Genomic DNA, 22,866 nt, shown 5'->3' on the forward strand with positions numbered 1-22,866 from the left:
GCTGCAGTCCAGTACTCGCCTAAGTCTTCTCACTCGGAGACTTAGCTGCAGTCCGACACTCGCCTAAGTTTGAAAAAATCCTACCGAGTGGGGAGCAATTCTCCCACTCGGGGGCTTAGCTGCAGTCCAGTGCTCGCCTAAGTTTTCTCACTCGGAGACTTAGCTGCAGTCCGGTACTCTCCTAAGTATTTGAAAATCCTACCGAGTGGTGAGCAAACCTCCCACTCGGGGGCTTAGCTGCAGTCCAGTGCTCGCCTAAGTACGAAACACATCTCAATCCTCAAGGACGACGAGGTGCAGGTCGACTGCCACCTTCTCCTGGGGAGCTTTGCCACAAATACAATGTGCGCTCCATCCCGCTCTGCAGTAACGAGGCGCAGGTCGACTGCCACCTTCTCCTGGCGAGCTTCGCACAAATACAATGTGTGCTCCATCCCGCTGTGCAGTAACGAGGTGCGGGTCGACTGCCACCTTCTCCTGGGGAGCTTCGCCACAAATACAATGTGCGCTCCGTCCCGCTCTGCAGTAACAAGGTGCGGGTCGACTGCCACCTTCTCTTGAGGAGCTTCGTCACAAATACAATGGGCACTCCATCGCCGACCCACAAGGACAACAAGGAGTGGGTCGACTGCTTCCTTCTCCTTTGGAGCTGCGCTACAAATACAAAAGTTGTCTCGAATAAAGAACGGGTTCACTCAGCAGGGGATTCATGAAGATATTCAACGATAAACCAAGTTCTGATAAAATCCTAAAGGTTCGGAACCACGGATCGAAGTGCTCGGGCATTCAGCCCGAAAGAGTTTAACGGTTACAAAGGCCACTCGGCATTCCGAGGCAAATTTAAGGTGAGGCATAAAAGTTTGTTCACTCTGCGGAAGGACGACTAGCAGGCTCGATGAACTCGTCTAAGTCGGCACCGTCGGTGATCCGAGTGGCTGCGGTGATGAAGGTCTCCATAAAAGATCGGAAGTCATGCTTCTGGGTGTTGGCGACCTTGATTGCTGCCAGCTTATCTTGTCGCACCTCCTTGCAATTGACGCGAACCAAAACAGAGCCACATCAGCGCCACACCGGGTGGAAGACTTCTTCCACTCCTGCACTCGGTCAGAGATTTCGTTAAGTCGAGTCATCAGGGACTCAAGATCATTTTGGAGCATGGCCTCTGGCTAAGTAGTCCATGACACCGTCGATGCGGGATTCCAGTCGGAGCAGATTCATGGCAGTTTCATCTTTCACGGGAGAATTGATTGGATCCAAACCTGGTTCGATCCGCCCAGTCTCCTCCTCGAAGTTCTGGCAAAACTCTCCATTCATGATCCAAGAATAAGTCAATTTTCATACGCTGAGTCGACACAAACAAAAATCAGTCGGAACAAAATGTGCACCTTCAAGCTTGATGAACAACTTCTTGGCAAGGCACCTCCAGATCGTCCCTCCTGCGAGTGATGCCTTCCATCTTCTCGCCCAGATTGAGGTTCTCCTTCTTCCAGCGCGAGCACTCCTTGTTGGCCTCGTTCAGAGCAGATTTTAGCTTGGTATTCTCTTCTTCCAACTGGCCGACTGAAGCCAATTTCTGTTCAGCCAAGGCAGTTCTGTCGTCAGCTTCCATTCAAGCAGCAGCCAAATCCTGATCCTTCTTCGCCAGAGCTTCTCTCAGTTTTTCTGCAAAGAAACGATGATTGATTCAAAAATAGCAGAAGGGTACTCAAGCCTAAGACAGACCAGTCGACAAACTCGTCTTACCAGTGGCGCCGTCCTTGACCTTTTGCAGCTCTGTCTTGGCCAGCTCCATGTCAAGGTTCAGTTGAATCTGCTATTTCTCCAAGTCAGCAAAGCGAGCTCCAAGATCACAAGATTTCTGAAATCAAAGGGGAGAAGTTATTTTACAGCAAAAAACGACAAAGACAATAAGTACTAAGACTACGGTCGACTGCCCGCAGTCCACCATAGTCTCGGGGACTACACCCAGAGGGTGCACTTTGCGTGCCCCCACTGGTTCTGATCCCACTCGACCAGCCCGCCGGAGTCGAGTGCAGGGAGTAAAAAAAGAGAGAAAGTAGAACTCAGACCACAGTCGACTGCCAGCAGTCGACCGTGGTCTCGGGGACTACACCCAGTGGGTGCACTTGGCGTGCCCCCACCGGTTCTGATCCCACTCGACCAGATCGAGTGGAAGAGACAAACTACCAGTTCGGTTTACACTCGACAAAATGAAAAGACTACAGTCGACTGCTAGAAGTCCACCGTAGTGTCGGGGACTACACCCAGTGGGTGCACTCAGCGTGCCCCCACTAGTTCAAAAATTCAATCGACGCACCCAGTGGGTGTACAGATGCAAAGATTTTCGGAAGGAGTCTTCAGATAGCATATCCTAACAGAACAAGCGGCGACCAACTAACCTGGACCTTGCTCTGGAGAGCCAAGATGGCATCGTAGGGAGCTTGGCTGGTGTCCCGCACCGTCTTCATCTTCTCCATCATAATGCCCGCCTGGCGTATGGCTTCCCTGGCAGCATTCACCTCATCCTCTGGGACATGATGGGTCGCAAAAACTGAAGGCGGGTCGACAGGGGCCTGAGCAGTCGACGAGGAAGGCAAGGCACTCGACAATGGCACGGCGAAGGTAACAGAACCCCGATTGGCATCGCCAGCGTCCTGAACGACTGGCTCCGCCCTCGGCGTCGATTGTGGCACCTCGCTCGCGGGAGCTTGCCTATTTCTCCTCGCCAAAGGCCTCTCGGGCTCTTCATCATCGTTGTCAGGGAGGTCAATAATGTTAGGGGCTGTTCAAAGTTCAGTCGACAAAATCACATCACCCAATGGTACACATTGCAGTTGAATCGACCAAAATAAAGACAGTATGGCAATAATCATACCCAGATTAGAAGTGACCGCATCCTCCATCACCTCATCATCGTCCCTGTAAGCTGAGGTCCCAGAAGTAGCAGCACTGACAGTTCCAAAGTTCGTCCGGTTAAAACAAGAAAAACAAACAACATAGAGCGTCGAGTAAATATGAAGGGAGACACTCACACGGAAGCGATGGGGATGTCAATCTTAATCTTTGGCAACGCCTTCCGAAGCTTCGGCTCTGCGACTTTGGGATGCTTTGACGCTTGTTTAGTCGGACTGGGCGAAGAGGTCCGAGGACGCTTCGAAGACTGACCAGTTTGAGCAATCGCCTTTTCACGGGCGCTCGGTCGTTCTTGGTCAAGTTTGGACTGCCTCTCCCTGCGAGGAGGTGACTCGACTTCTTCTTCATCACTTGGATCGTCGCTTTCTTCGTCTCCTCTACCGCCAGACTCCCATTCGCCACTGTCGCCGCCACTCGCTTCTCCTTCCGGGTCCTGCTCTTGCTCTCCGTTGGGCATTGAATACATTTCAATAATGGCCTGAAAGAAAGCAGGAAGAACAAAGTCAGTCGACTCAGTATAGGCAGTTGCGCGAGTGAATTCAGATTACAAACAAAAACTCAAAATCGGACCTTCTCTGGTACATGAGACTGGTCGAGTGGAGGAACTCTCCTGGCTCCCCTGGGGTTGTCCTTGTTTCCGGTCATGCCCGACAGCCACTTCTCTAGTGTGTCGTCATCGACCTCCTCCGGGTGAATCCGAGTGGAGTCTTCGAGACCCAAATACATCCACATCGGATGGTCTCGGGCTTGAATAGGCTGGATGCGCCGCTGAAGGAAGACCTCCAAGAGATCCATACCAGTCACCCCGTCACGGATAAGCTGGACCACTCGCTCTACCAGCACCCTCACCTGCGCCTTCTCCTCTGGGAGCACCTTCAAAGGGGAGGGTTTCCTCACTCGGTCCATGGTGAAAGGAGGGAGGCCCGTCGACTAGTCTTTGCAGTAAAACCAGGTCGACTGCCATCCGCGAACTGAGTCGGGAAGAATCATGGCCGGAAAGGAGCTTTTCCCTCTCATCTGGACACCAAGACCCCCACACATCTGAATCACTTGAGTCCTCTCGTCACTCGGATTAGCTTTTTTCACCGTCTGGGAGCAACAAGTGAAAATGTGCTTGAAAAGGCCCAGTGAGGCCGACAACCCAGAAAATTCTCACACAAAGAAACAAAAGCGGCGAGATAAACGATTGTGTTGGGAGTGAAGTGGTGGAGTTGTGCCCCGAAGAAGTTCAGAAATCCCCGAAAGAAAGGGTGAGGAGGCAAGGAGAATCCACGATCGACGTGGGTGGCAAGGAGAACGCGCTCACCCTCCTGAGGATGCGGCTCGGATTCCTTCCTCGAAAGCCATGCCGATTCATAGGGGATCAGCCCTCATTCCGTTAGGTCGTCGAGGTCTTCTTGGGTGATCGTTGAGCGGATCCAGTCGCCCTGGATCCAGCCCTTCGGCAGGCCGGTTTTCGAGGAGGATCCGCCCTGACTGGTCGCCTTCCCCTTCGACCTCACTGTCGCCTTCTTCGCCCTCTCTAGAGCCGCCGTCTTCTCCTTCCCCATCGTCGCCGGCGAGGGAGCGTGAAGAGGAGAAGAGATAATGAGGACGCATAGTTCGAAGAGTCCCCGGTCCGACGCCTTATATGAGGCCGCTTCCGAGTGGCTGACTGGTAGGCCCGGGCGGCCCTGTCAAATCCCGTAATGATCGCGCGCGTGATACGCGGCGAAAAAGGTGGCGCGGGGATCGAGGCGGCTCCGCTCTATCCCATCCGATTACTACGGCTTCCCCCGTCCCGCGCGCTTCCCGAAATTCGGATCCCGCGAAATCTGCAGGCAGCAGAACAACTTGTCAGACCAAAGATCTCCTCCGCACCGTCACTCGGAACCTTTCAAGTAAAGAAACTCACTCGACAAAAAGCTAAGAATGGATCAAGGCGACTGAAAAGGAAGTTGCTGTCATCACTGAGGATTCATTGACCCTAAACCAGATATACTCATGGCACGAAAAATGAGTCGGGGAAAATTCTCAACTCCTTCCCCACTCAAACCTCGATCCATTCGGGGGCTAATGACGAAGCTATGTACCTAGGGTAGGGTCATGGACCTGTCCAAACCGCCCTACCCAAGGACATCTCTAGAAGAAATCACCTTTCAATCGACTTGGAGGTGTTCCACTCGACAGACTCGAAGACACTCGACCAAGAAGCGATCACTCGACCAAGACCAAACCACTCGACGGCCAGGAGACCTAAAGACACCCCGCATGCTAACGGTCGGTTATTAAGTAGCCTTTATGGTCATCATAGAACTTTATTAAGGGCGTTACCAGTAATGCCTGACCTTAATGTATTTAAAACCCTGCATAACTGAGGGCCGGAGGGGTCCGGCGAACTCTATATAAGCCATCCCCTCCTCAGTGTAAAGGGTTTGCACCCCTGTAAACCATACACGCATAATCCAGTCGATCGCCTCTGGGCTCTGAGACGTAGGGCTATTACTTCCTCCAAGAAGGGCCTGAACTCGTAAACCTCGTGTGCTTACAACTTCTCCATAGCTAAGATCTTGCCTCTCCATACTTACCCTCCTACATTACTGTCAGACTTGGAACCACGACACTGGCCAAGTGAGGTGTGGCGGCCAGATAGAGCACCAGAGGCTCGAGGGGGCGAGGCGCTACCATCACCGGTGGGCTGGTCAGGTACCTTTTGAGGTCTTGAAATGCCTGGTCGGCCTCCGGGGTCCACTCGAACAGGCCCTTCCTATTCATCAGCTTGAAGAACGGCAGGGTGCGCTCCCCCGGCTTGGAGATGAAGCACCCCAGTGAGGTCACGCACCCCGCAAGCTTTTGCATTTCCTTGAGAGTTTGTGGCGGGCTCATGTCTTCTATCGCCTTGACCTTCTTCGGATTCTCCTCGATCCCCTTGTGCGACACGAGGAAACCCAGCAGCTTGCCCGAAGGGACGCTGAACACGCACTTCTCTGGGTTGAGCCACAGGTCCATGTGGCGCAGGCTGGCGAAAGTCTCCTCCAAGTCTTGAATGAGGGTCCTCGCCTCCCAAGATTTTACCATGATGTCATCGACGTAGGCCTTAGCGTTCCTCCCGAGTTGCTGGCCCAGGGCGATGTGCATCAGCCGCTAGAAGGTTTCCCCAACGTTGTGTAGTCCAAACGGCATGCAACTGTGGAAGTATACCCCACACGGTGTCAGGAAGACCGTCTTCTCCACGTCCTCCACCGCCTTCTTGATCTAGTGGTAACCCGAGAAAGCATCTAGAAAACACAGCAAGTCGCACTCGGCGGTGGAGTCAATGATCTAGTCGATGTGCGGAAGTGGGAACGGGTCTTGATGGCAGGTGTCGGCATCCTGGTAACAAGGGTCCCCGGACTTGCCTGCCTGCGGCCCACGGCGTGGCTCCACCAGTGGCCCCGTACGGCCCATCTTCGCCGGCAAACACTCAAGACCCTCACGAGGTGGACGACGCAAGACCTCCTCGGGGGCGGCCTCACTAGGCTGGCTCGCGAGGGGCGGAGAGATCAAGGCAAGGGGCACCTTGCGAGGTTCCTATGACGCAAGCCATGACGACCGAGGCCAGGCGGACGCCAGGTGGGTGCCAGCATGCACAATGTCCTCGTTTCCTCTTTGGTGCTAAAGACCCAAGCGCAGGCGAGGAGTCTCGAGGCATCAGGCAAAGGTTTGCATATCAGTGCAACGAGACCAAGACCATCAGGACGGCACGATGGAGGTCACCGTGGAGCCCAGGACGGCGTCACCACCAGAGCCTTTGGCAGGCGAAGACCACCTTGAGTCAGGATAACTTCTACTAGTTGTCTCCCTTCAAATTTGTTCGTTGTGGCATCCCTTCCCACCAGCATTTGGAAAGAGGACCAGGGCCTCTATAAATAGGGCTAGCCACCATAGTAGGAGGCAACTGATCCAAGGCCATTCGGATCATCCTCATCCACACAAACTCAACAAGCACAAGAGCACCTCTCCTTAGGAGGTTGTTCTTCCCTTGTAACTATTCATCCTCAGCCCAAGAGGCAATCCACCACACCACACTGGAGTAGGGTATTACACCACATCGGTGGCCCGAACCAGTATAAATCTTATGTCCCTTTGTTTTGCGAGTTCGACGCGCTGAGCCTTGAGATCGCGGTGAGGGAGAGTGCAAGGGGGGGAGAGATCTTCGTGCGCACCCTAGTGTTTGAACCTCAAGGGTTTTGCCGGAACCCGAAATCCGACATTTGGTGCCCCAGGTAGGGGTGCACTGAAGCCTCTCTTCCATCAGCAGACCCGGCAGTAGTCTACAGTGCCGATGACCGGCAACCTAAGGTCCAACACCGACCACTGGGCAGCCTGGCCAGCCTAGGCAGCGTCGACCACCCAAGAAGACCTCAACTCCACGCCTCGGGCGGCACATGCGCCGCCAAACGCTGTGGGGCGCGGGTGGCATGGCCCGATGCCGTCCACCCTTACCCTGCGGCGCGTGCGGGAAACCGCAAGGGCCTCAAGCTACGCCGTGACGATGGCGCCGCACACCCAGCGGGAACAAGCGAACATGAGGGCCGCAGTCACAGTGGCACGGGAGCTATTGCGGTGCCGACTGATGGAGAACGGCCGAGATGCATTGCTGGAGCGCGTCGCCGAGCTATTGGATGTTGCAGCCAGGGCAGCGCCGCCTTTCTGCTCCTTGCTTACGCCTCAGGCTGCAGCCGAATCGCACGGCGGGCCCCGCCACGCCCGCGCGCCCCCGGGCACACCTGGAGGTTTCGTCAACATCGGCGCAACCAGCGGTGCCAGACACCCAACCGCACATGTGCCATCTCCGATGGGCGCAGGCATATGCGTCGCCACCCACGACCCCGTCAGGATGCCGCACTACCATCCTCAGGGTGACGCGCTGGGCCGGGCGACATGGAGCGCGGGGCACTTCGGCGAGGTTTTCAGGGTGACAGCTTCGAAGGCCTACGTGCCCCGCATGATGGACCAGGAGTACACGCCAGAAGATGACCCTGGCTCGTTCCTCGAGCCAGGCTGGGAAGAGGAGGCGCTAGAAGTTGAGGCCTTCCAGGAGCCACCCGGAAGCCTCGGTTACCATGCCGGCGACAACAGCTACATGGTACCACTAATCTCTCAGGAGCAGGCTTACACTAACCATGGGTCACAAGTGGATCAGGTCATAGCAGTGGACGACGGCCCCAGCACGGCAGTCCCCCTTCCACCAGGGGGAGCGCACTGGGGGCTGCAAGGAAGGAGCCGGGAGCAAGGCCCCTCCTCGCATCGCACGGAGCAAGGCGTCTCCCGTTGGTAGGCCCTCTGCCGCGGAGGTGCTGGTGAGCCTTCCCCCCGACAGAGGGCCCGTGGTCGCCAAGGTCGCCGCTAGCGTCCCCTTTGCCCCTTGGCATCATCCTGGTTTCCGGACACCCCAACGGTGGTCGAGGGTGGTGCAAGGCGGGGCCCTTGTCTAGCGATATGAAGCAAGGCTCATGCCTGTGAAGGTCTCCGCTCGTGACACTCTCACGTAATGATGAGTGGGGCTGTACATGCCCTGGAGTCTTCGGAGTGCCGCCCTCGGGCCTCGGGGGCTCCCGCCCATGTCCTAGTGGAAGCACCATGCTCCGCGCTGGCCGTCGACACTGTCCCCCAATGACTATGCCCACTGCCTGTGAAAGCACTTAGCTCCGTGCTAGTGAAAAAACTCGAAGACAAGAAGACTAGCCAGGTGTCGGGCACGGTTATTTACTTCTGGCCTCTCTTTTCTGAAGCTCGAATTAGCAGCCTTTCGATCTTGGATTTAAACTTGCATTTTGATTTCGTGGGGAGTGTCCTTTTTCGCTCGTATTAACTCAGTGAGTTTTTGGATTCGCGCTTTGTTTTGAGATTTTGCGTTCGTTGTTTCCTCCCCCCCCCCTCCGAGCACCTTGCGAGCGGGGGCTGGCAGCGGTGTACTCGCACCGTGCGCGCGTCCCGCCCTCACTGGTGCTCGCTCCTCACGAGGCCCTCTCGAGTTGGCTGGTGGACCCCTCTAAAAACTAAAACTTTGTGAGCTCGCAAGGGGACTGCCCCCAGGAGATGTTCGCAGCTGCAAAGTCAGCCCAAAGCCCGACCGGACCAAAGTCAGTCATGACAGGAAGTTACGGTGGCAAACCCGCAAGGGGCTCGCAAGCACACAAGAGCGTGTTTTTAACCTGGCCTAAGGAGTAAAATGGTAGTCTATTTTACATAAGGGGGTCCCCCTTCCCAAAATGCTCTTACAATGTGAAGGGCCAGACCCAAGCTTTCGCGTGCAGGTTCAAAACGAAGGAGCGCAGGCTCAGTCGGACATGTCGCCAACCTCATCTCCGAAACCACTCCCGGATAGACTGCTGGCGCTGTCGCCGACGTTATCTTCGCCGTCATCAACCACAGCGCCCTTGTCTACCACGACCACCACCGCTTAATCGTCAGAAGCAAAGGCCCTAACCATAGCGTCTACCTTGTCATCCACCCAGCATGCAAGGTTTCCCCGGCATGGCCTCAGGCACTGGGGCAATAGCGGCGTCAAAGTCAGGATTAGTGTTCAGGAGATGGCTGAAGCCGCGGGATAATGCGTGCCGAGAAGGCCTCGACTCTTTTCGTCCACAAGCTCGCGATCCCTCTCAGCACGACTCTCTAGGCGCGTCACAACATCAGTGAAGAAGCGAAGATGCTTGGCGTAATCCTTAGTGTGGGGATGAGGGGCATGCTCATCGCAGATGGTACCAAGCGCCCGGTTGGCCTTCTTCCTGAGGTCCCGAAGCACGGGAGCGTGCTCGCGCAGTAGCGTCTGCCTGTGAAGTGCCTCCCCCTACTTTGCTGCGCAAAGGACTCGGCGCTGGCAACCCGCTACTGAAGAGAGAGCAGCTCGGCACAGGCGGAGGCTAGCTCGGCCTGCATAGAGGTCAGAGCGGCCGAGGCGGCTTTCTCGCACTATTCCGATTCAGCCAGCGCTGACTTGAGGGCAATGGTCCTTCCCGCAGCTTCGGCTTCCACGAGCGCTAGCTTCAGGTCATACCTGCCAACAAGGATCGCGCGAGCCTTGGCCACCCGGTGGTCGACCTCCTCCTGAGCCTTGTCCTCACGCGCATCGACAACATCTTCTATTTAGGCGACCTGGCGCTCCCTCGTCTTCAACCGCTCGAGCTCGAGGCTATGCTCCGTGGCCTCCAGCAGCAGTGCTTCTTCGCGCCTCAAGATCTCCTCCTCGTCGGACGGTGCACCCTTCATCGATGCTAAGGCAGCTTTGCGTGCCTCCACCTGCTACTCCAAGGAGGCATTCAAGGCCTGGAGCTCCCGCCTGCGCTCCTCGGCAATCGCGCGGTGACAGTCTGCCTCCCTGGCCTCCTCCAAGGCTTGGGCGCTGACCTCGCGCGAGGTTTCCAGGGATGCCTTGGCCTTCGCATTAGCGTGCTCATGCTGAAGGCGCCCGAGGTTGATAGCCACCTTCAGTTGATGCCACTCCACCAGCCGGAGACCCTCGGCCTCAAGGCGTGCATCAACATCCATGAGTTCTCTGCCGACCCGGCTCATCGCACCCATTGCCTCCTGAAAGAGCTCGTGGCGGATGACACTCCGCTCGTGCACAAACTTAAGCGTGCGACCAGGTCCGTCCCCCGCAGCGGGGGTTGCCGACGGGATTCGAAGCGGCTCACCTGCTTTCAGCAAGGGGCTGGGGGCTGACGACTCCCGGATCGCCGACCAGGCTTCGGCAGGGGCCCGGATGGGTTGAGGCCCATTGCTCGAAGAAGAAGCCAGGATCGAAGTCATCCAGCCACCGTCCATAACTAGAGGAGGAGCCCTTGGCACACTTGTCGCACCACAGGCGAGGCCACGAAGGAGAGACGACAAAGTCGCGGGCTCAAGGCGCGAGGCTAGCGTGTTTGCCTCTCCGGCCGACCTCGCACCAGGTGCGGCATGCAGGCTTGGGGCGCTCAAGGCCAGCGGGGGATTCGAGGTAGGAGGAGGTTGCTTCCCGGGAGACTTCGCCGCCTTAGCAGAAGGGACCCTAAGGAGCCATAGTCAGGAGGAGAAGAAGCACTCAAGAAATTACAAAGATAAGGTACTCACTCGTCTATGGCGATACACTTCCTTTGCTTCAACGGCCGAAAGGCATCACTGCTGCAGCTTGGAGACCCTTTCCTCTTGCGGAGCGCATCAAAGTCCAGACGGAGCCGGCCGAAGCCTTGGACGCGGCAACCAGCGCAGGGCGCGGCTGGTGAGGCACCCGAGGAGACGACCTCGGGAGTGCTGGGCTGAGGGGAGCCCTCTGGCTCCGCCTCATGATGACCTGCTGAGACCCCAGAGCCTTCGGCCTCAGGAGCAGCGAATTGCATCGCCTCCTCAGTTGTCGCCCCAGGGCAAGAGTCACGGGCTCACGGGGATGGCACCTCAGGAGCCTCAAGCGGTGTCGGTGCCTTAGGAGCCTCACGCAGTGTCGGTGCCTCAGCACCCGTGCCTCCGGCTCCAGCGATGCTCACCCCCCTGCACCCACTCTTGGGGTAAGTTCGACGCTGGTGGCAAGTAGGGGAAGCACGGAGACAGGGTTCTCGCGGGGCACTTCAAGGCCGACTGGACGCATGTAACACCCCGGATGTAATTTACCTAATATTGACTCCAACTCTTGTTGTTTCCGGCGCTAAGTTATTTTATTTCCTCGGGTTCGGGTTCTTTTCTCTGTGTGTTGTTGTCGTTGTCATGCATCTCATATCATGTCATCATGTGCATTGCATTTGCATACGTGTTCGTCTCATCCATCCGAGCATTTTCCCCGTTGTCCGTTTTGCATTCTGGCGCTTCTATCTCCTCCGGTGGTCCTTTCTAACACTTTTCTTGTGCGGGTGTTAAACGTTTTCGGATTGGACCGACACTTGTCATGCGGCCTTGGTTTACTACCGGTAGACCGCCTGTTAAGTTTCGTGCCATTTGGACTTCGTTTGATACTCCAACGGTTAACCGAGGGACCGAGAAGGCCTCATGTGTGTTGCAGCCCAACACCCTTCCAATTTGGCCCAAAACCCACCAGAACCCTCTCTATTATCTAGAGCATTCGATTACGATCGCGTGGCCGAAAACCGCACCTCATTTGGACTCTCCTAGCTCCTCCTATGTCTATAAATAGCACCCCCTCCGAAATTCACGGGTCTCCCCTCCCCCTAAACCGATCCATCATCCCCGCGCCGCCGGACATGTCCGACTTGCCCCGCCGCCGCCACGTGTCAGCTCCTGACTCGCCCGCGCGCCGAGCCCCACTTCGTCGCCACCGCCGGCCTGGGATGCCCGCTCCGGGCCCCCGAGGCCCATCGCCCGTGCCCCGCCGCCTGGGAGCAGGCGCTGCTCGAGCGCGCCCGCGGCCGCCGCCTCTCCTCCACTCCGGCGAGCTCCGCCACACCGGACCCCGCACTGAACCTCGCCGCCGACGCCGCCACACCGCCCGCCGCCACGTTCCTCGCCGCCCTGTCGCGCCGCGGCCGGACCCGACTCCGGCGAGCCTCCCTCCGACTCCGGTGACCACGCCCCCGCCGGCCCCTTCCATCTCCGGTCGCCGTCTGCGTGAACTCCGGCAAGTCCTCCGACGAGATCGGATCTGACCTCAAGAAGCGTGCCGATCCGGATCTGAGCTTCTCTCTCGGTTGACTTTTGCCCCAAACCCTAGAGATTTTGCATATTTCATCATGCTATAACTTTGCATCCGTAGCTCCGTTTTGCGCGTGTAGCATATCAAAATGTTCGCCTCAGAGATTACATCATTTCATGTCATTGCATCATTTTTACTTGAGCTCATCTTGATGCCCGAAATGCTGTTGGAAGAGAGCTATTTGAGTTAATTGTCAGATCTGCTGCATCAAATAGCTATTTGTCATTTTTGCCATGATTAATGTGTGCATGATATGCTCCTGAGCTCTACATGAGTTTTGTTATATGCTTTTCCATCTTTCCAGAGGTGTTATCCATGTATTTTTGTGATATGTGTGGTGACTAGCACAAGCAAAGTGGTGCATTCGTTAATGCTGATTTCAGGAACTTAGAATTTCTCTAAGTCCTTGATCTGTTTTTATCAATATGCCATATGTTCATGTTGTTTCCTAGTGATCCGTGCCTCTTTTGTGGATGATTAGTAAGGATGATTTGTTAATAGTGTGATGCTCTATCCATCCATGTCTTTGTTTGCAATTATGGAGCACCCTAGCTTGAGTCAATCGAGCTCTACTTTTGCTATTTTGTAATTCCTGGCAGATTGTCTACTTGTTAGCGATTTTGCCGAGGATGTTGTTGTTGATCCGTGCATGCTATGTTGTTGTTCTTGCCATGTCTAGCTTATAAAATGTGTATTCTTGATGGGTGTATGATTATATTGTCATTCCTTGCTCTATAGTGAGTGCATCGAGCTCGTAAACATGCCTACTCGTTAACAGATTTGCATGCTCCAGTTTTTCTCTAAGTCTGTAACCTGATTATGTTTTTGCCATGTTCACATGCTTGCAATTGTATTTTCTGATCCCTTTTGGCTCAAGGTCACTAAGGGACTTTTGTTAAGCTCTTTCCTTAGCTCCATGCCATGCTTTACTTTGCCATGTTAAGTTCCTGTAGCATATAGTTTTCATGCTCCAAAGTGTGCTACCTGATCGGAAATTCCAGGCTTGTGTTAATTTCACTAAGTCTGAAACCTGTTTACCAATTGCACTTTTGCCATGCTTGTTTGAACATGTTAATGGATGAATTGGCTGTATCTTAGTGTTCATCTTCTGTCAAGCATCATGAGTGGATCCCTGCCATGTATTTTGTTGCCATGTTTGAGTGTCGTAGCATATTTATCTTGATGCCTTTAGATGGCTACTTGTTGTTTATCACAGACCGTGCCATATTTGTTTTGCTTGCCATTTCCAAACCGTGCATCCGATTCCGGTGTTCTTTATATCGATTTCAAGCGAAATCACCTCACCATTCCAGTGGCACACTTGGATTTCCAAGTTGAGGCCAGGTTCATTCATTCCTTGTCAAATCTTGCATATGCATCACATATCGCATCCCGCATAGCATACCATGTTTGCATCATGTTGTTTGAGCATTTGCACATAGTTGATTGTGTTCCTTTTGCTTGTTTGTCTTGTTTGGATAGAGCCGGGAGACGAGTTTGCTAACGAGGAGCCTGTTGAGTTTGCTTTCGAGGATCCAGTTAACTCTGACAACTTTGCAGGCAAGATGATCATACCCTCGAAATCACTTCTATCTTTGCTTGCTAGATGCTCGCTCTTTTGCTATGCCTATGCTACGATGCCTACCACTTGCTTATCATGCCTCCCAAATTGTCATGTCAAACCTCTAACCCACCATGTCCTAGCAAACCGTTGATTGGCTATGTTACCGCTTTGCTCAGCCCCTCTTATAGCGTTGCTAGCTGCAGGTGAAGATTGGAGATCGTTCCTTGTTGGAACATTGCTTATTTGTTGGGATATCATTATATTATCTTGTTGTCTTAATGCATCTATATACTTGGTAAAGAGTGGAAGGCTCGGACTTTTGCCTAGTGTTTTGTTCCACTCTTGCCGCCCTAGTTTCCGTCATGTCGGTGTTATGTTCTCGGATTTTGCGTTCCTTACGCGGTTGGGTAATAATGGGAACCCCTTGACATTTTGCCTTGAATAAAACTCCTCCAGCAATGCCCAACCTTGGTCTTACCATTTTCCACCTAGCCTCTTTTTCCCTTGGGTTTCTGGAGCCCAAGGGTCATCTTATTTAAACCCCCTGGGCCAGTGCTCCTCTAAGTGTTGGTCCGACAGAGCTGCCTGCGGGGCCACCTCGGGGCAACTTGAGGTTTGGTTTTACTCGTAGCTAGTCTCATCTGAGTGTGCCCTGAGAACGAGATATGTGCAGCTCCTATCGGGATTTGTCGACACATTCGGGCGATGTTGCTGGATTTGCTTTAACTTGTCGAAGTTGTCTTGTAGAACCGGGATACCGAGTCTGATCGGAATGTCTCGGGAGAAGGTATATCCTTCGTTAACCGTGAGAGCTTGTCATGGGCTAAGTTGGGACTCCCCTGCAAGGATTTGAACTTTCAAAAGCCGTGCCCGCGGTTGTAGATAACTTGAACCTTAACTTAATTAAAATGAATCAACTGCGTGTGTAACCGTGATGGTCTCTTCTCGGCGGAGTCCGGGAAGTGAACACGGTGTTGGAGTGATGTTTGCGTAGGTTGTTCTCTAGTTCTTCATTTGTGCTTTGCCTTCTCTTCTCGCTCTCTTTTGCGAACAGGTTAGCCACCATATATGCTAGTCGCTTGCTGCAGCTCCACATATTACCTTGCCTTTACCTATAAGCTTAAATAGTCTTGATCGCGAGGGTGCGAGATTGTTGAGTCCCCGTGGCTCACAGATTACTTCCAAACCAGATGCAGGGCCCGATGACTCCGTTCCAGATGATGCGCTTGAGCTCAAGTGGGAGTTCGACGAAGACTCACGCCATTACTATGTGTCTTTCCCTGATGATCAGTAGTGGTGCCCAGTTGGGGCGATCGGGACCATGTCGCTTGTTGGGGTTGATCTTTTATTTTGGTACCGTAGTCGGACCATGAGTGTATTGGATGATGTAATGCTATTTATGTACTTTGTGTGACTTGGCGAGTGTAAGCCAACTATGTACATTTCCCCTTATTATCTATTTACATGGGTTGTTGTGAAGATTACCTTACTTGTGACATTGCTTTCAATGCGGTTATGTCTCTAAGTTGTGCTTCGACACGTAGGAGCTATAGCCGCATTGAGGGCATTACAACGCAGCCCCATTCACCGAAGGGGGCATCTACCCCACGAACTCCACCCTGTTTGAGCAGCAGTACAAAAGGCAGCCCTCCTGCAGCATATCGGCTAGCGAGGGGTCGCGAGTCAGGACCTCGAGCACCGTTCTTCGCGCCTCGGGCGGAAGCCCCAACTCATGAAGCCTCATGTGATCCTGGCCGCCGGACAGGGCCCACATCAGATGGAAATGGCGCTGGAGTGGGCCGACGCGGCGTCGGAGGAACTCCTTCATCACCATGGGTGTAGTCACACCGAGATCTTTCAGCCTCTTCAACCGGAGCCAGACGAAGGCAATGCGGGGGTCCGCGAGCTTCTCGTGGCCTCAGCCAGAGCTGGGAATGGCATGCGCCAAAGGGGGCGAGAGCAAGGGGCTGAGCACACCGACGTCCACAAACACCCACCATGTCCGAAACTCGCTTGTGGATGGTGGAAGCTCAAAATCAATCCCCGGGCCAGCCATCGCAGCCATGACCTAGAAGCTCAAGCATCCCGAGCACTACCGAGGGCTATCCAGGTGCAGCAAGAAGAAATGGAGCAAAAGGGCCACGGAAGGGGGAATGCCCACCATGGCCTCGTAGACGAAACCAAAAACGGTGAGAAGGGAGACTGATTTTGGATCTAGGTGCAACATATGGATCTGATAGTGGGAGAGCACGGCATTGAAGAAGGCGATGAATGGAGGAACCATGCCAGCCCATAGGGCATCGATGAAGAATTGTACTTCGGTGGCTGTCTTGTCGACGGAGGCGCGGGATGCGGGCCAGGCCACGGTCGTCCCCCATTCGTTGAAGTCAGCGCCGAGTGCAGGGTGCACCTTGTCCATGGCTTCCTGGTTGAGCACCAACGACCGGCCTACGACGGGTTCAATGGCCGGGGGTGGCCCGGCTGAAGACTGAGACTTCTTCTTCCCCTTCTCCATTTGCGGGGGCGCCATGGCAACAAGGAGGGCCGAGCTCGGGACAGATTGGAAGAGGAGGTTATTGTTTCGGAAAGGTGGGAGAGTTGGAGGGGTGCATCACTGACAATGGGGGAATAACTGTGTAAGTCATGATGGCCGCCAAGCTAGGCGGATATCAAGGCTGCGTGGGGAAGCGGGGCCGCCCACATCCCGTCAATCGCCACGTGTCAACCGAGGCCGCAGGCTGTTGGGGCACGTGGCGCTCTGCACTTGCCCCTTGTCTTCGCCTCGAAGCCAAGTCCGAGCACGCCTTGGGCCTGAGGGCTAATGTCGGCATCCTGGGAACGGGGGTCCCTAGACTTGCCTGCCTACGACCCACGGCGTGGCTCCGCCAGCGGCCCCGTACGGCCCATCTTCACCAGCAAACACTCAATACCCTCGCGAGGTGCCGAGCCTCGCAAGGGGCCGAGCCTTGCGAGGCGGACGGCGCAAGACCTCCTCGGGGGCGGCCTCGCCAGGCTGGCTCGCGAGGGGCAGAGAGATCAAGGCAAGGGGCACCTCGCGAGGTTCCTGTGATGCAAGCCATGCCGACCGGGGCCAGGCGGGCGCCAGCGCGCATAGTGTCCTCGTTTCCTCTTTGGAGCTAAAGAGGCCAGCGCAGGCGAGGAGTCCCGAGGCATCAGGCAAAGGTTTCCATATCAGTGCAATGAGACCAAGACCAGCAGGACGGAGGTCACCGTGGAGCCCAGGACAGCATCACCACCAGAGCCTTTGGCAGGCGAAGACCACCTTGAGTCAGGATAACTAGTACTAGTTGTCTCCCTTCAAATTTGGCCGGTGTGGTATCCCTTCCCGCGAGCATTTGGGAAGAGGACCAGGGCCTCTATAAATAGGGCTAGCCACCACAGTAGGAGGCAACTGATCCAAGGCCATTCAGATCATCCTCATCCACACAAACTCACCAAGCACAAGAGCACCTCTCCTGAGGAGGTTGTACTTCCCTTGTAACTATTCATCCTCAGCCCAAGAGGCAATCCACTATACCACACTGGGGTAGGGTATTACACCACATTGGTGGCCCGAACCAGTATAAATCTTGTGTCCCATTGTTCTGCGAGTTCGGCGCGCTGAGCCCTAAGATCGCGGTGAGGGAGAATGCAAGGGGGAGGAGAGATCTTCATGCGCACCCTAGTGATCGAACCTCAAGGGTTTTGCCGGAACCCGAAATCCGACAGCAGGCTTTGTTGAGGTTGGTGAAGTCAACGCACATACGTTCCTTCCCGCCTTTCTTGGGCACAACAACGGGGTTCGCCAAACACTCTAGGTACCGGACCTTGCGGATGACTCCCGCAGCTTGCAGCTTGTGGGTTTCCTGGACAATGAAGGGTTGCTTCTCCGTGGACTGTCATCGCGCCTTCTGCTTCACAGGGCGCACATTGGGGCACACCCTTATGTGATGCTCAATTACCCCCCTTGGGACCCCCACCAGCTGCTTGGGCTCCCAGGCGAATACCTCCTTGTTTGCACACAGGAACCTCACCAGTGCCTCTTCTTGGTCAGGATCGAGGTTGGCGCCTATGGTGAAAGTGGCTCCTGAGGTCCCGTCCTCCTCGACTAGCACTTGCTTAGTTTCAGCCTGATCTCGAGTAAAAAAACTGGTTCTTTTTTGCTGGCACAACCCCCTTAGCCCCCGAGGTGGCTCCGTCGACTGGGCGCGCTGCTGCAGCGGCCTTGAAGGCGAGCTTGAGAGCCGTTAGGGCTTCCTTGGTGTCCCCAGCCACGGTGAGAACTGATACGTCTCCAACGTATATATAATTTTTAATTGTTCCATGCTATTATATTATCAACCTTGGATGTTTTATATGCATTTATATGCTATTTTATACGATTTGTTGGACTAACCTATTAACCTAGAGCCCAGTGCCTATTTCTGTATTTTCCTTGTTTTGAGTATCGCAGAAAAGGAAAACCAAACGGAGTCCATTTGACCTAAAATTTCACAGAGATCATTTTTGGACCAGAAGAAGCCCACGGAGTACCGGAGATGGGCCAGAATAGTCCCGAGGCCACCACAAGGGTGGGGGCGCGCCCTACCCCCTGGGCGCGCCCCTATCTCCTGGCCGCCTCGGGGATCCCCCCAGACTTGTTACCGACTCCAACACCTCTTATATATACCCAAACTTCCAGAAAGAAACCTAGATCAGGAGTTGCGCCGCCGCAAGCCTCCGTAGCCACCGAAAAAAAAATCTAGACCCATTCCGGCACCCTGCCGGAGGGGGGAATCCCTCTCCGGTGGCCATCTTCATCATCCCGGGGCTCTCCATGACGAGGAGGGAGTAGTCCACCCTCGGGGCTGAGGGTATGCACCAATAGCTATGTGTTTGATCTCTCTCTCTCTCTCATGTTCTTGATTCGGCATGATCTTGATGTATCGCGAGCTTTGCTATTATAGTGGGATCTTATGATGTTTCTCCCCCTCTACTCTCTTGTGATGAATTGAGTTTTCCCTTTGAAGTTATCTTATCGAATTGAGTCTTTAAGGATTTGAGAACACTTGATGTATGTCTTGCATGTTCTTATCTGTGGTGACAATGGGATATTCACGTGATCTACTTGATGTATGTTTTGGTGATCAACTTGCGGGTTCCGTGACCTCATGAACTTATGCATAGGGGTTGGCACATGTTTTCGTCTTGACACTCCGGTAGGAACTTTGGGGAACTCTTTGAAGTTCTTTGTGTTGGTTGAATAGATGAATTTGAGATTGTGTGATGCATATAGTATAATCATACCCCACGGATACTTGAGGTGACATTGGAGTATCTAGGTGACATTAGGGTTTTGGTTGATTTGTGTCTTAAGGTGTTATTCTAGTACGAACTCTAGGATAGATTGAACGGAAAGAATAACTTCGTGTTATTTTACTATGGACTCTTGAATAGATCGATCAGAAAGAATAACTTTGAGGTGGTTTCGTACCCTACAATAATCTCTTCGTTTGTTCTCTGCTATTAGTGACTTTGGAGTGACTCTTTGTTGCATGTTGAGGGATAGTTATATGATCCAATTATGTTATTATTGTTGACAGAACTTGCACTAGTGAAAGTATGAACCCTAGGCCTTGTTTCAACGCATTGCAATACTGTTTTTGCTCACTTTTATCATTAGTTACCTTGATGTTTTTATATTTTCAGATTACAAAAACCTATATCTATCGTCCATATTGCACTTGTATCACCATCTCTTCACCGAACTAGTGCACCTATACAATTTACCATTGTATTGGGTGTGTTGGGGACGCAAGAGACTCTTTGTTATTTGGTTGCGGGGTTGTCTGAGAGAGACCATCTTCGTCCTATGCCTCCCACGGATTGATAAACCTTAGGTCATCCACGTGAAGGAAATTTGCTACTGTCCTACAAACCTCCGCACTTGGAGGCCCAACAACATCTACAAGAAGAAGGTTGTGTAGTAGACATCAAGCTCTTTTCTGGCATCGTTGCTGGGGAGGTTAGCGCTCGAAGGTATATCTTTAGATCTTGCAATCGAATCTTTTAGTTTCTTGTTTTATCACTAGTTTAGTCTATAAAAGAAAACTACAAAAATGGAATTAAGGTTGCCTCATATGCTTCATCTTTTTAATGTCTTTCGTGAAAATAAGGATTCCAATAATTGTGCCAAAGTGTTAGAAGAAGAATGTATTAAAATGTTTGGCACTAAATCTTTGGATGATGAGCAGGATTGCAATGTTATTAGTATGAATTCTTTGAATATCCATGATGCTAATGATATGCAAAGCCACAAGCTTGGGGATGCTATGTTTGATGATATTTTTTGCCCCCCAAGTTTTGATGAGCAAATTTATTATGATGAAAGCACCCCTCCTATCTATGATGATTATTGTGATGACATGTATGCTATACAGAATAATGATATCCATGAAACTTGTCATCGTGATTTTAACTTTCAATTGGATTATGCCTCACATGATAGTTATTTTGTTGAGTTTGCTCCACTATTATGAATGAGAAGAATTTTGCTTATGTGGAGAGCAGTAAATTTTCTATGCTTGTGGATCATGAAAAGAATGCTTCGTGTGATGGTTATATTGTTGAATTCATTAATGATGCTACTGGAAATTATTATGATGGAGGAATATATGCTTGTAGGAGTTGCAATAATATCAAGTTTCCTCTCTATGTGTTGAAAATCTTGAAGTTATGTTTGTTTTACCTTCCTATGCAAGTTGATTCTTGTTCCCATAAGTTATTTGCTCACAAAATCCCTATGCATAGTAAGTGGGTTAGACTTAAATGTGCTTGTCATATGCTTCATGATGCTCCCATTATGTTTCAATTCTTATGTTTTATGTGAGCATCATTGAAATCATCATGCCTACCTAGAAAGGCATTAAAGAAAAGCGCTTGTTGGGAGACAACCCAACACCTTTACCTACTGTTTTTGTGTGTTCACATGATTAAGCTACTGTAGTAATCATGTTTTAGAGCTTTTGTTTTGATAAAGTGCCAAGTAAGACCTTTGGGATGATCTATGGTGATAGTTTATTTGATCTTGCTGAAAAACACAAACTTTTACGCTCAGGAAAACAATTCTCATTTTTAACAGAAGCGTGATAAAATATTGATTCTTTTTGCAGAAGATTAACGAACAAATTACTCAGGCTTTCCTAATTCTTCAGAATTTTTGGAGTTACAAAAGTATTCGAGAGTTACAGATTACTACAGACTGTCCTGTTTTTGATAGATTCTGTTTTCGATGCATAGTTTGCTTGTTTTCTAGTTTCTATGGCTTATATTGCTTAATATAAATTGTATAAATGGTATGGTACAGTAGTCATAATGTGATAAAAATTATGAATCTTGTCTTTACAGTACCTAAGTGGTGATTTGCTTTCTTACACTAACGGAGCTTACGAGTTTTCTGTTAAGTTTTGTGTTGTGAAGTTTTCAAGTTTTGGGTAAAGATTCGATGGACTAAGGAATAAGGAGTGGAAAGAGCCTAAGCTTGGGGATGCACAAGGCACCCCAAGGTAATATTCAAGGACAACCAATAGCCCAAGCTTGGGGATGCCCCAGAAGGCATCCCCTCTTTCGTCTTCATTCATCGGTAACCTTACTTGGAGCTATATTTTTATTCACCATATGATATGAGTTTTGCTTGGAGCGTCATTTTCTTTTATTAGGATTTGCTTGCTGTTATTTAGAGTGATGTTTTGCATCTTATAGTTCAATAAAAAGGTAAAGTATATCCTTTACCATGCTTATTTTGCAAGTCTATATGTTGCTGTTTGAAAATAGAAAGTTTGCTATTATGTTTTCAATATTGGTGAATAGTCAGAACCTGATAAAATCTTGAAATTTTTACACAATTACTAACAACAAATTATCTACAGTGTGGTAATTTTTCATAATTTTTGGAGTTAAAGAAGTATTATTCCTCTTGCATTCTTTATAGACTATCCTGTTTAGACAGATTGCTGTTATGATTGCATTGTTTGCATATGTTTGCTTGTTTAATGATTCTATTTGAGGATAGGAGGGTTAAATATGCAGAGGCAATTACTAGGCAATGTTAAATAATAATTTTAGTGATTTGCTATAGTAGAGAATGATAAGGTTTAACATGGATTTATACTAACTTATCTCACGAGTTCTTGTTGAGTTTTGTGTGCATGAAATTTTTAAGATTCCAGGAAACTATGATATGAGAGAAATTAAGGAGACACAAAAGCTCAAGCTTGGGGATGACCAAGGCATCCCTAATTAATATTTCAAGAAGTATCAAGAATCTAAGCTTGGGGATGCCCTGGTAGGCATCCCACCTTTCTTCATCAACACTTATCGGTTAGCCTCGGTTGAACCTAAGTTTTTGCTTCTTTACATGATATGTGCTATCCTTGCAATGTCATTTTATTTTGTTTTGCTTGCTGTTTGAATAAAGTACTTAAGATCTGAAATTTTATTTATGTTAAGGAGTCTTCACATAGTTACATAATTATTCAACTACTCATTGTGCTTCGCTTATATCTTTTGGAGTAGTTTGTCGTTTGCTCTAGTGCTTCACTTATATCTTTTTAGAGCATGGCGGTAGTTTTATTTTGAAGAAATTGTTGAACTCTCATGCTTCACTTATATGATTTTGAGAGTCTCTAAACAACATGGTAGTTTGCTTTGGTTATGAATTAAGTCTTAATATGGTAGGCATCCAAGAGGGATATAATAAAATCTTTCATAT

This window comes from Triticum dicoccoides, chromosome 3A (genome assembly GCF_002162155.2).
Source record: "Triticum dicoccoides isolate Atlit2015 ecotype Zavitan chromosome 3A, WEW_v2.0, whole genome shotgun sequence".
NCBI classification, from domain to species: Eukaryota; Viridiplantae; Streptophyta; class Magnoliopsida; order Poales; family Poaceae; genus Triticum; species Triticum dicoccoides.